The 13,575-nt window shown below is 51.4% G+C and overlaps 1 protein-coding gene across 5 annotated transcripts in view; it reads right to left on the bottom strand.

Moving 5' to 3' along the window:
• NAV1 (neuron navigator 1) overlaps nt 1–13,575 on the bottom strand; it is a 242,916-nt gene that overhangs the window by 228,970 nt on the left and 371 nt on the right. The gene's annotated exons all lie outside the window — the stretch shown is intronic.

Genomic DNA, 13,575 nt, shown 5'->3' with positions numbered 1-13,575 from the left:
AATTAGTTATAGGATGAGGTCATATTGGAGTGGGGTTGGCCTTAGAAGAGGGGATTTGGGCCCAGACACACACAACGGGCAGATGATGGGAAGACCACAGGGAGGAGATGGCCACATAACGAGGAAGGCAGAGACGGGGAGTGACGCATCCATAAGCCACGGAATGCCAAGCACCGCCGGCAAGCGCCAGAAGCTAGAGGCGGCGAGGAGGGCTTCTCCAGAACAGGTTTCAGAGGGAGCACGGCCCTGCCGACACTTCAGTTTTAGACTTCCAGCTTCTGGAGCTGAGACAGTCAGTTGCTGTTGTCTAAAGCCACCCAACGGATGGACCTTCGTTACCCAGTTCTAGCCAACCGGTCCACGGTATTATGTCTACTTAAAAGATGAGCACCCGGGACCCTAACGCAGGCCCTCCGGCTCTCCGCCCAGTGCTCTTCCAAAAAGACGGCGTGTTTCCCTGATTCTCCTCTCTCTTGCGTCCCTTCCATGGCCAACTCCTGAAGTCCTGTTGGGTTTTCCTTTATGAGAAACCCACCCACTCTCCATTTCCTTTCCTGGCAGGGCTGCCCTCGCTCAGCCCTCTGTGTCTGGAACGGGACAGTGCATCTGCTGGCCCAATGCCCCCTCTTGCAATCCGCTAGTTCATTCCACACCTCCTTCTCGGAAGTCCACAGTATGCCAGGTTCTGTGTGAGGTGCCGAGGTGGAGGTCCCCTCATTGAACAAAGCAGATCTGGACCGTACTCCTGTTAAAGCGCTGCTTCATGTCACCTCCCTGCTCTGGGCCTTGGGTGGGGGGGTCTTCCCACCACCTGTAGGCTAGTGATCTCCACGTCCTGTACGCAGGGCTAGGCTCTCCTGCCTGTCCAGGCGCACCCACGCCATTCAGGTCAGAGAACAACCTGTCTTACGGGGAAACCAGCTGCCTCTCAACTAGTGATCCCAACATCTAGTTACCTCTCCGAGGTATGGATGGTTTCCGCTTCGTGAAGGAAAGAAAAGGTACTGTGGCCTCACAGGCAGCCACCAAAGCGGGAAGCACTCTGGGAAAACAGGTGACACTGCCGACGTCAAAGACTCCTAGCTCACCTTAACGTTCAAAACCCTGGCAGATACCCTACTGATGCTCAGCACATGTAAATCCTAGAGCAATGGAAGCAATTGAAAGGGCTCCCCCATAAACAAACTGGGCCGCGTTCCTTTAAAAAAAAAAAAAAGATTTTATTTATTTGAGAGAAAGAACGAGCGGGGGAGAGCGCACAAGCAGGGGAAGGGGCAGAGGGAGAAGCAGACTCCTCGCTGAGCTGGGAGCCTGACCTCGATCCCAGGACCCTGGGGTCATGACCTGAGCTGAAGGCAGCCACTTAACCGCCCCCCTGTGGTGCGTTCCCACATCAGAAGTTCAAAGGAAAAGACTACATCATCCAACACAGGTGAATTTCAAAAATATTACGTTGAGCTAAAGATGCCAGACGCAAAACAGATCATACACTGCGAGTCTGTGTACGGGACGCTCAAGAAGAGGCAGCACTAACCTACGGTAATAAGACTCAGCACGGTGATGCCGTGGGCGGGGGGGTGTGCACACAGCAGGGGACTGCGGGCTGCGGGAGGCGGGAGGCGCCTGGGCTGGGACCTGGGGTACGAAGGTGTATTCATCCGTCAAGAAAGTATCGCCCTGGACACTTAAGATCGTGCATTTCTCGGTTTATAAAACATAACGCGGGCAGCCCCGGTAGCTCAGCGGTTTAGCACCGCCTTGGGCCCAGGGCGTGATCCTGCAGACCCGGGATCGAGTCCCGCGTCGGGCTCCCTGCATGGAGCCTGCTTCTCCCTCTGCCTGTGTCTCTGCCCCTCCCCCCCCTCTCTCTGTATCTCTCATGAATAAATAAATATTTTTTAAAAACTCAATTTAGAAGAGAATAGAAAGAAATAGAAGAGTAAGGGGTTCTCTCTCTCTCTCTCTCTCTTGGAGGGAAAGGCAGCCCCAGGACACACGGGCGGCAGGGGGGACAGGGTGCTGCTCAAGGTGAGGAGCCATTTGCTTCTACTCATGTCTCTAGGCCTGGAACCTTGCTCGGGCTCTTGCTCCATCCCCCCGCCCGGGTTCAGGCAGCCGCTCTGGGCTCTCCACAAAGAGGCAGATGGAAGCAAATAGAACGGGCAGCTCTGGCCCATGGGCCACTGAGCACAGGCTCTTCTGGCTTGTAAGTCAGGCCTTCTGCCTCCAAGGCACCCAGGCTGAGCGCTCCCTGGTGTCCCACTGCCATGGAGACGGCCCCAGCCTGTGCTCCAGCCCACAAAGGCTGGAGCTCATCATTTCCAATCTCCCACCTTCCCATCCACTCTGCCTCGGCCACATCTGCGACCTCTCCTCCCGAAGCCAGTGCTATTTATAATGCCCTGGAAACACAGCCTGGGCCAGATAATAGGCGGGCTTTGCCAAACAAAACCCCAGGCCACTCCACTCCCCCACACCCCCCAGAGGCCTGCAGTCTGGAGCCCAGAGGGGCCCAGAGGGACCATACGTCTTCCAGCCGGCACCACTCCCACCCGGTCTGTCTGACCCTCAGACAAGGAAACATTTCCCCCTGTCTGGTACATAAACACCCCTTTGGGGGTAAATCCACCCAGAAGCACAGTGTGCAGAGCTGGGGAGCTGAATGCTTGCGGCATCCTTCGTTTTGCTCGGTCACGCAGTCTAGGCTGCGCTGACCCACCCAGGACCAAGGGTGGAGGGCCGCGGGGGCATCAGGATCCAGGCCGACGATGACCTCTCCCATTCGCTTTATGCCAGAGGGTCTGTAACAGCCTCAGGATGACCCTCAGAGCCCCGTGGGGTAGGTATGACTGCCCCCACTGGCAGGTGAGGAAGCTGAAGCTCAGGGAGGCTCCTGGTGGGTCAGGCTGACTCCAAGGACTGCAATTTCCACGACAGCCATTCACTCAGAGGCCGCATGTCAGGGAGCAGCCAAGGAAGCAAGGAGGTGGCCTCCAAGCCAGCCAGGGGAATTCAGGACCAACGGCACTTACATTCATTCCCAGCCATCCCTCAGCTTAAGGACAAGCATCCCTTATCCTGGGAGCAATCAATGAGCCCTACTATGTGCCAAGACCCAGCTAGGCTACTGCCAGCAGAGTACGACTCTGCACGCTTGTCTCTGCCCTGGGGAGCGTCTCCCAGACTATACCAGCACACCCCCCCATCTGCCCCAGCCCTGCCATCCCAAACACAGAGGCCTTTGTCTGGGGCTGGATGTGGGTATGAGAGTATCATGGTCTCCGTGGCCAGCTCAAACGGCCCTTCCCACCTACTTCCCACAGCCACCCCAACCCTGCGGTCACTTTCAGAGCCTCCCGAGTGGCCTCTCATTTCTTTCTGGCCACGGCCAGCAAGAGGAAGTGGGGAGATGACTCAGAGGTGCGATGTGGCCTTAACAGATGTGTCTTTGTGATGACATCCCCTAAGGAGGTGGGTAATGGGTGGCAGAGAGAGATCTGGATATCACAGGAGGTGTGTAAATGGGGGAAGGCCAGTTTACAGGTCCAGACCAGCTAAAAAGCAAAAGTCTTAAAGGACTGCCAGCTTAACGCGGCCCTAGATTCACACACAATAGTTATTTTCAACTCGGAGGAGGAAATGAGAGACAGAACTCAAAATATAACACTTTTACATTGTTCCCTTGACTGGGTAAAATTAGAAGGAAGGATAAAATTGGTGATGTACTTTTAAGTAGCTTTCTCTGACAGACACATCTTAAGGACTTGTCAAAATAAATAGAGTAGCAAAATTAGTTTAAAAAAAAAAAACCTTCAATGTGGGGCGCCTGGGTGGCTTCGTCGGCTCAGCGTCTGCCTTCAACTCAGGTCAGGATCCCAGGGTCCTGGGATGGAGCCCCGCATCAGGCTCCCTGCTCAGCGGGGGGCTGAGCATCCCCCTGCTTCTCTTTTCCCTCCGCCCCTCCCCCGACTCGTGTTCTCACTCTCAAATAAATAAATAAAATCTTTAAAACAAACAAACAGAAAACCTCAATGTGATTTCTGCATTTGTGTATCAGGACAACCACAGGCCATTGAAGCCGCTCCCCCCTCTGCTGTATAAGGCCTTGGGCAACTTACCCAGCCTCACGGAGTCCTCCTTCCCCGTGTGTATAAAGAGGAACGATTGCCTTACCACCTCCTAGGGTTGCCATGAAAAGGAAATGAGGGGTTGGCTGTGAAATAGGTCAGTGAAGGTCGTACCCTAAGCTGCAGGAAGCTCTGCAGTCAAGACCCCAGAAGGACCCACGACAGGAGGATGGGATTTGGGTCTTGTGACTTCCTAAGAGCTCAGCCACACTCTCAGGCTCAGGCCACGAATGTCCCCGAGTGATGCCAGTCTCCAATACTCACCCACAGATCCCTCAGGGACCAGAGGTGTGCTCCCCGCCCACCCCACCTGTGTCTAGGACGGAAGGCCTGCGACCCAGGAGCTTTTCGGAGGCCCATGGGAGAAAACGTCATGGGTTCCACAATACAAAAAAATAAAAGCTGCAAAATGGAGACTAGCCATAGTTTAACGAAACATCTACAAAATGAAACGTCATATCAACTGCATCGATATGTAAATGTAATTTTCATAAAAAATAATTATATTTGGAAATCACTTATAGGTGACAAATCTTTTCTCACTTCATAGTAGTTTCTGTATATGTTCAGGGTTACCAAGAAGTAGCCAATTTTATTTTATTTTTTTAAGATTTTATTTATTTATTCGTGAGAGACACACAGAGAGAGGCAGAGAGAGAAGCAAGCTCCCTGTGGGGAGCTGGATGTGGGACTCGATCCCAGGACCCCAGGTTCACGCCCTGAGCCAAAGGCAGACGCTTAATCACTGAGGCTCCCAGGGATCCCAACAAGTAGCCAATTTTAAATTATTAAGAAATGAGTCATCAATGTCCAAACACCTTGGAAAGCAAAATTATAAGACTCTTTACATTGTGTTTAGAACAAAAGTATTAACACTCCCAGGGCACCCAGGACATCAGTACCTATCTCACTCAGCGGCTATAAAGATTAAGTGCAATTGAAGTACTTTGTACTCCGTGCATCACGATCCCAATTTAAAGGATCAGGACTTCATGTCCTTCTTCTGGGAGAGAAAGCTGCAGTTCGAGCCTCCACACAGCAGGCTGCGGTGGGAAAAAATGCACAGCGCTCTCTAAAGAGCACTTGGGGAACGACCGGAAAATATGAATATGGCCCGTAGATTAAATACTTCTGCTAAAGCCAGTATCATTGGCTGTGGTTATGTAGGAGAACGCCCTTGTCCTTCGGAAATACATGTTGAAGTATTTAGGGCCTAAGTGTCACAATGTCAGCAAATCATTTTCAAATGGCTCAGGAGTTTTATTAGAGAGACAGAGACAGAGGGAGCATAGTGTAGCAAAATGCTAACCATCAGGGCCTCCTGGGTGGCTCAGTCCGTTAGGTCATGATCTCAGGGTCGTGGGTTAGAGCCCAGAGCCCCACGTCTAGCTCCCTCTCGAGCCCCCGATCGAGCCCCACATGGGGCTCCCTGCTTAGCGGGGAGTCTTCTTCTCCCTGTCCCTTTGCCCCTGCCCGACTCATACTCTCTCTCTTAAATAAATAAATTCTTAAAAAAAATTGTTAACAAGGGATGCCTGGGTGGCTCAGCGGTTGAGCATCTGCCTCTGGCTCAGGGCGTGACCCCGGGGTCCTGGGATCGAGTCCCACATGGGGCTCCCCGCAGGGAGCCTGCTTCTCCCTCTGCCTGGGCCTCTGCCTCTCTCTGTGTCTCTCATGAATAAATAAAATCTTTTAAAAAAATGTTAACAATTAGTGAGTCCAGACATTAATGAATGGTACTACTCTTTCACTTTCTCTACTGATTAGACATTTTTCAGAATAAAACCTTATGGGGTGGCGGCGGGGGGGACGGAGGGGCACCTGCAGGGCTGGAAAGCACCTAAGGTCATGCAGCCCTTTGCCTACTCCGGGAATTAGGTGTTGGCCCAACACTGCAGTTTCCAACAGTCCCTCCCAGGGAGGTGGGGGCAGCTTTGCTGAGGTCATAAAGCCCTTAGAGAGCTGACCATGCCTGGGAGGTGATGGAGAGCTCCCAGGTAGGGGGCTGATGGTCAGCATTCTGCGGTGTAGGGACACCCGGGGTAATGGAGACCTGCTTCAGAAGCTCTGGGGAGGGAGGGCAGAGGGACAGAAGAGCCCCAGATGCACAGCCAGGCAGACAGCTGCCCATTCTGGGTCCTGGCTGAGGCTCCGTCACCGGGTGTCTCATCAGCTGTCTCTCTCGTGTTAAAAGGAAAGCAGGAAGAGAACAGTTGGTATCTTAGCACTACCCAGAACCCGGATACTCCTTCCAGTCAACTCAATTATCTGCACCAATGAACTGGGAAAAGAGGCACTGGGAATTGACTTTACATTCTATGCTATCCTTGCCATCTACAAAAAAAAGAAAGGAAAGAAAGAAAGAAAGAAAGAAAGAAAGAAAGAAAGAAAGAAAGGAAGGAAGGAAGGAAGGAAGGAAGGAAGGAAGGAAGGAAGGAAGAAAGAAAGAAAGAAAGAAAGAAAGAAAGAAAGAAAGAAAGAAACAAGAAAGAGAAAGAAAGAAAAAAGAAAGAAAGAAAGAAAGAAAGAAAGAAAGAAAGAAAGAAAGAAAGAAAGAAAGAAAGAAAATTCAGGTAACACCAAAACGAAACAAATCAGTTCAACAACAAACAATACAAAGCAGAAGGTGTGATCAGACTCTCACCCCTTTATGCCCTCATGCTCCCATCTTTTCCCTGACAGGCCAGTTTGCAGGTTTGCAGGGGCAATCTACAAATTGAAGGGGAAAAAAAAGCTGCTTTGCCCAACTGATCATGGGCGATGGTGCCAGTAGCCCGTAACCGGAGTGCTGCATTTCATTCTGGACACAACACATTCAAATGGAGAGAGAAACTGTAGTTTGTCTTAAGGGTTATTAGTATAAAAAAAAAAAAAAAAAAAGGGTTATTAGTATAACGGGGGGGGGGGGGGGTGCAATCTGGATGAACCAAGCTCACACCCTGCATGGCCCAGGACTGGGTCAGGGCTCACGTGGCCTCACCTGATCCATAGTCACTCCTCACCTGCATTTCCCAAACTTGCCAGAACACAGGGATCACTGAAGGACAGGAAGGAGGTTGAGCTCAGGCAAGCTGGGGAACAAGGTCTTCGGAGTAAGGCATTTTCATTTGACTTTTCTTGGGGTGGGGGGGGGGACTGAGTCTCTAAGAGGTTCCCTGGCCGGCTTCAGGTCACACAGCTAGAGATAATGATGTCACTGTGGATAATGTGATTGCAATGGCTAGTATTTGCTGAACACTCATCACGCGCTAAGGACCTGACACACAAAGTCAAGACTTGGACCTTGACTCCAAGTCTGGCTCATTTCATGATCTAAATTCTTGCTAATTCTTGCTATTACCTCATACATCTTCCCAGAAAATACTTGAGAACACATCCATTGAAGGAGATCTGCAAAAATACAGGGCAGCTGAGAGCAGAGAGGAAAAGACAGGGCAGGCACACTGTAGCCATTTCCAAATCTTGAAGGGCTGTCACTGTGTAGGGCAATTGCACTTATTCCACATGCTTTATGTTGCATATCCCCTAACTTTATTTGGGGATGCGTTTTGGTGAAGCCCGTTCACCTTTTGTTATCTTTCCCCAATGGGTAGAAATCACACCCATGACAGATTAATACAAGAAGAAACTCTGAGAGACCAAGCTGTCCAAATATGGAATAAGATGATTGCAATACACCCACCGTTGCTGGGAGTTGCCCAGCAACAGAGGTGTCCAAGTTGGATGACCCCTGGTGGGGATGTTTTAGGGGGGCCTGATGTATCTGCAAAAGGAAAAAAGAAATAGGGCTACAGGACAGTTAAGGCTCTTTACCAGTTTGCAAGTTTAATTCTACAGAAGTTGACATTTATTCTATTTACAAATGGATTTTAAAATCAGGGGAGGGATGTAAAGTGGGTCAGTATTATTGTCCAGATGGGGAGGGAATTGCGTCACTGGAAGCTGTGACCAGCCAAGGGTTCCAGGGAGTAAATCAGCTCAACCAGTGAGCAGTTGAAACCCTCACTGTGCATCAGAGTCACTGCAGGGGCCTTAGACAATGACAGACCCCAGGGCTGCAATCTGAACCAGATGAAGACGAACCTCTTGGGGGTGGGCCCAGGAATCAGTAATTTTTAAAAGCTCCCAAGGTGATTCTAATGCGCAGCCAAGGTGGAGGACCAGTGAACTGGAGAAAATGAAGCTCACGCAGAGGCAGAGCTGGGTGCCCTCTGAGCCTCGTGACCACCAGGGATCCGTTCTTCTCTACATCCGGGCCCAAAGTCTGGGACACGGGGGTGGTTGTTGAGGGGCTGTCTGTAAGTCAAGAATATCCGAATCAAAATCCCTCCAGGATGTTCCCTTTGGAAGGCAGGTGAGGCCCTTTCGTCCTTCAATCAAAGCCATGAAGTCCTGACTTCTCGAGCTATTACAGAGTCTTCACTAACTCATAGAGATAAAAAGCAGAATGGTGATTGCCAGGAGCTGGAGGTGGGGGGAGCAGAGAGTGCAGAGTTAACTGTTATATAACAGGCACGGAGTTTCAGCCCGGGAGGACCAGAAAGTTCTGCAGATGAATGATGGTGATGGTCATACAACAAGGGGAATGCACTTAATGCTACTGAACTGCACACTTAAAAGTGGTTAAAATGGTCACTTTTATGTTACATGTATTTTACCACAATAAAAAAAACTGTTTAAGGTTTCAAGTACAGTGACTATAAGAAAAATAGAACGAATGTGCATTGACCCACCAAACTGTACTGCTAGCATTATGTCAAATTCTCTTCAGTCTTTTTAAGATTTTCTTTTCTTTTTTTTTCTTTTTTTTTTTTTTTTTGGCGGGAGACGCCTGGGTGGCTCAGTAGTTGAGCATCTGCCTCCGGCTCAGGGTGTGACCCCAGGGTCCTGGGATCGAGTCCCACATCGGGCTCCCCACAGGGAGCCTGCTTCTCCCTCTGCCTGTATCTCTGCCTCTCTCTCGGTGACTCTCATGAATAAATAAATAAAATCTATTTAAAAAAGATTTTTTTTTTTTAATTTGAGAGAGAAAGAAAGAGAAAGTGAGCAGGAGGGAAAGAGAGAATCAGAAGCTGATTCCACACTGAGTGCTGAGTCCAAGAGCCCGACGCGGGGTTCGACCCCACGACCACGTGATCATGATCTGAGCTGAAACTAAGAGTCAGATGCTTAACTGACTGAGCCACCCAGGTGCCCCATCTTCAGTCTTTCTAAATAAAAGGAAGAAAACTTTGCAAATTAAAAAAAAAAGTTCCAGAGGGATTTATCCCAGAAATGGAAGGGTAATTCAACATGCAAAAAACGATCAATGTAATGTAACCAAAACACATGATTATCTTAATTGGCGCAGAAAAAAGAATCTGACAAAATCCAACACCTTTCATGATGAAAACACTTAGGAAACTGGAAATAGAAGGGAATATCCTCAACATGACACAGGACATTTATGAAAACCCCACAGCAAGCATCATACTAGATGGTGAAACTGAGAGCTTTTTCTCTAAGATCAGCAACAAGACCAGGACTTCCAGTCTCACCACTGCTACTCAACATTGAATTGGAAGTTCTAGCCAGAGCAATTCGGGAAAACCCACAAACTCAAGAAAAATAAAATTAAAAAAAAATAAATAAATTCATTTCCATCCGAATTGGAAATGAAGAACTATAGTTAGAGTTGACACGATTCTACATTAGAAAACCCCCAAAGACTCCACACGTGCAAAAAGCTACTAAGGCTAACACACACATAATAATTTGGCAAAGTTGCAAGAGTACAGGATCAACACACAAAAATCAGCTGTGTTTCAATACTACCACCACCAATGAACAACCTGAAAAAGAAATGAAAAAAAAAAAAAAAATCCCATTCAGGAAAGCTTCCAGAGCATCTAAGGCTTGGCTATTAAAAGAGTCTCACGATCCTTTGAAGTGGAAACATTTTGTTATTAACAGTCTTGGTGGAGGCACATGCTTTTCAGCACCTTTCATTTTTCACGCATATTAGTGCAGCTCATATTAAAATTAAGTGGAGCAGAGAGTCGATGGGTTGGCAGGGTGGACTGCACAGGCGGTGCTGAAGAGGCGCCACATCCGCAGGCACTTCAGAGAGGCCTGGGTTTTGGCCATTCTGCTTCCCTTCACGTCTCTCAAGAGTCACAGGAAGCTGGGAAGCAAAGTCCCAGGCCCCTTGGAGGAAATCAGGCCTGAGTCAGCCTTCCTGGGAGGTTGAAAGAACAGATTAGGCCCAGCAAACTGTTTATACCAAAGAGGGTGTTTCTTACTTGAAAAGTTGGTTGTTTTTTTTTTGTTTTTTTGTTTTTTTTGTTTTTTTTACATTGAAGAAGGAACTAAAAGTGTTTTTAATTATTGTTTTGTGACTAGGGGCCAGAAAGATGAAGGGTTTGCCAAGTATTGCCACATTCTTAGTTCTCCATACTCCAGAGACACTAAGGGCTGGTGTTGGTTCCATCACTGAGACAGCTCCCCTGAACCCGTTTCTGTTCCTCTCTCACTGACAGCTAAGGAACATCTGCCAAGATCTATGGATGGAAACACTAGGCAGAGAAAATTCTGAGTGCTAGGAAGGCATTTGCTGAAAGGGAGTAAGTCCTAGACTGGTGGCCAGAAGACCTGTGCCTAGAGGGCTGTATGGCTTTGAGTCCATCCCCCACTCTTGATTATTATCCCTAAAGGGAGGAGGGGCAGGGGCAGGATAGGAGGTGGGAAGGGAAGAGAGGCTTTTGACTTTTACAGTCTAGTTTTTTTTTTTTTCTTTTCTTTTCTAAAGGCCAAACCCATTAAGAACTCAAAAGGACTTTATTTTCTTTTAAAGATTTTATTTATTCATGACAGACCCAGAGAGCGAGGCAGAGACACAGGCAGAGGGAGAAGCAGGCTCCCTGCGGGGAGCGCCATGCGGGACTCATCCCAGGACCTGAGCCAAAGGCAGAGTACTGAGCCACCCAGGTGCCCCTCAAAAGAACTTTAAAAGAAAGGGGAAGTGACGTTGATTGGAAAAAGTGGAAAAAGGACAAATTTTAAAGAATAGACGAGAGATTTTCCGACTCTAGGCCACTCTTTTCTACTTGACCAAGGCCGAGGGGATGCCAGAGGCTCAGGTGGATTCAGGAGGGGAGCAGATCTGGCAAGGGAAGGAGAAACAGCATTCCTGTTTTCAGTTTCCCCAGGCCAGGGCTCCCCAGGTACACCTCACAAAAGGCCCTGATGCTTAAATATTGCCCATCTGTGGGCAAATCAATCCCCCTTATGGACCAGGTTTTAAGAGGGAAAGAGTGTGGTGGAGGCAATTAAGCAACTCCCTCAAAATGAATAAAAGGGCACCTGATTTGGATGGGAGGCCTCTGGGTGGGTGTTCCTTAGATTTTTTCCAATTGTACGACTAGCAAACATTTAGAAAGTGCCTACTACATGCTGGGGGCTGGGATGGGGTATCTGGCTAGACGGCATTCATAGGGGGATAAGGCATGTGCACAAATCCCAAATATCTAAAACACAAAGTAGAGTGTGAAACCTGCCCCAGGGCGGGGGGGGGGGGGGTTCATATAAATCTCCAGTTGGGAATAGGGGCTGCTCCCCCTTCACCTGAGAAGTTGTCACTGGGTCCCAGAGGCTGAAGCACAGACCTGAAAAGCCTTGTCTGTTCTTCCAGGAGTAGCAACGTCCCCCAGCTCCATTTTAAAAGAAGTGAAAAACCGAACCAGGCAAATTATTTGCTCTCTGATCATCTGGGCTGTTAGCGACACAGGCCAATAGGGAACTACATCTAGATAACTTCCCCTAGAAATTAATGTTGAAAGATGAGAAAAAGCTCTATTTTCAGGGGAGGAAATCCATAGTCACAGTGTCCTTTCCCAGTTTCATCTCAAGGACACACTAACCAAAATTCAAGGCAGGATAAAAAAAAAAAAAAATCCATAAGGAGGCTGTAGGGACATGTGTTTGGGGGCTGAGGGCAGCCAAGGCCCCTGAAGGGCAGCTCCGCCTCCTTGGGGAGGGGTTCTTTGTGCGAAGTCCAGCTGCCCCATCAGCAGCCAGCAGCAGGGGACCTCAGCATCCGGAAAGATGAAAACCTAGGCAGGCTTCCGCGCTGTGAGCAGGCCGGGGCATCCCCATCTCGGGAACAGGAAGCCACACACACAGCGCCTTATCAACCCGGGGCCGGCGCTTCCCAAGCCGGCGCCAGCTGCGCCCCGCGGCGGTCCTAACAAAGTCCCATTGACTCGCCAGCTGATCTTCCAGGGTTGGGCTCGGGGGACAAGGCACCCTGTCCGCGGGTGGACTTCAGCCCCAGCACACCCCCAGCGCACCCCCAGTGCATCCCCAGCACACCCCCAGCACAGCCCAGCACAGCCCCAGGACACCCCCAGCACAGCCCCAGCACAGCCCCAGGACACCCCTAGCACAGCCCCAGCACAATCCCAGGACAGCCCCAGCACAGCCCCAGGACACCCCCAGCACAGCCCCAGCACAGGCGCAGCACAGCCCCAGCACAGCCCCAGCACAGCCCCAGCACAACCCCAGGACAACCCCAGGACACCCCCAGCACAGCCCCAGCACAGGCGCAGCACAGCCCCAGCACAGTCCCAGTACACCCCCAGCACAGCCCCAGCACAGCCCCAGTACACCCCCAGCACAGCCCCAGCACAGCCCCAGTACACCCCCAGCACAGCCCCAGCACAGCCCCAGTACACCCCCAGCACAGCCCCAGCACAATCCCAGGACAGCCCCAGCACAGGCGCAGCACAGCCCCAGCAGAGCCCCAGTACAGCCCCAGCACAGCCCCAAGACACCCCAGCACACCCCAGAACACCCCCAGGACACCCCCAGGACACTCCAGGACACCCCCAGGACACCCCAGCACACCCCCAGGACACCCCCCTACGTCCTCCGGATGCTGCCTCCCCCGGGCCTCCGCAGCCTCGGCGATGCCTCGTCCCACCGTCCGCTCCCACGGAGGGGACCCGGGCAGCCCCGGCGCCGAGCCCGCAGGTGAGCCCCGGAGTCACCCGGCCTCGCCCTTCCCCCTTCCCGTGTCCCGGGGGCGCTGGTCCTGGGCGGCCGCCAGAGCCGGACAGCCCCGAGGGTCGCTCGGGCGCACACCTCTCCGCGCACCCCGCGCCCCCGCGCCCCCGGGAGCCGCCCGCGAGCGAGGTCACCTGCCCCGGCTGCTCCGCTCGCCCCGCGGGGACGGGACCGACTGGGGCACGCGCGTGTGCGTGTGCGGCAGCGCAGCCCTCGGGGGCTCCGGCGGTGAGGGCTCGACACGCTTCACACTGCGGGGATCCCACGGGAGGGAAACTGAGGCTCGGAAAGGCCGGAACTGGGCGGCCCCTTAGTGAGCCCCCCGCCCCGGGGCAGACGCGCAGCGCCCCGGCTGTTGTTCCAGCGCCGCCCGAGCCCCGCGCGAGCCTGCCCGGCCCCGTCCCCT

Source organism: Canis aureus, chromosome 6, assembly GCF_053574225.1.
Source record: "Canis aureus isolate CA01 chromosome 6, VMU_Caureus_v.1.0, whole genome shotgun sequence".
Lineage (NCBI taxonomy): Eukaryota > Metazoa > Chordata > Mammalia > Carnivora > Canidae > Canis > Canis aureus.
Note: the sequence above shows the minus strand (reverse complement) of the source record. Positions and strands in the feature narration are given on the sequence as shown.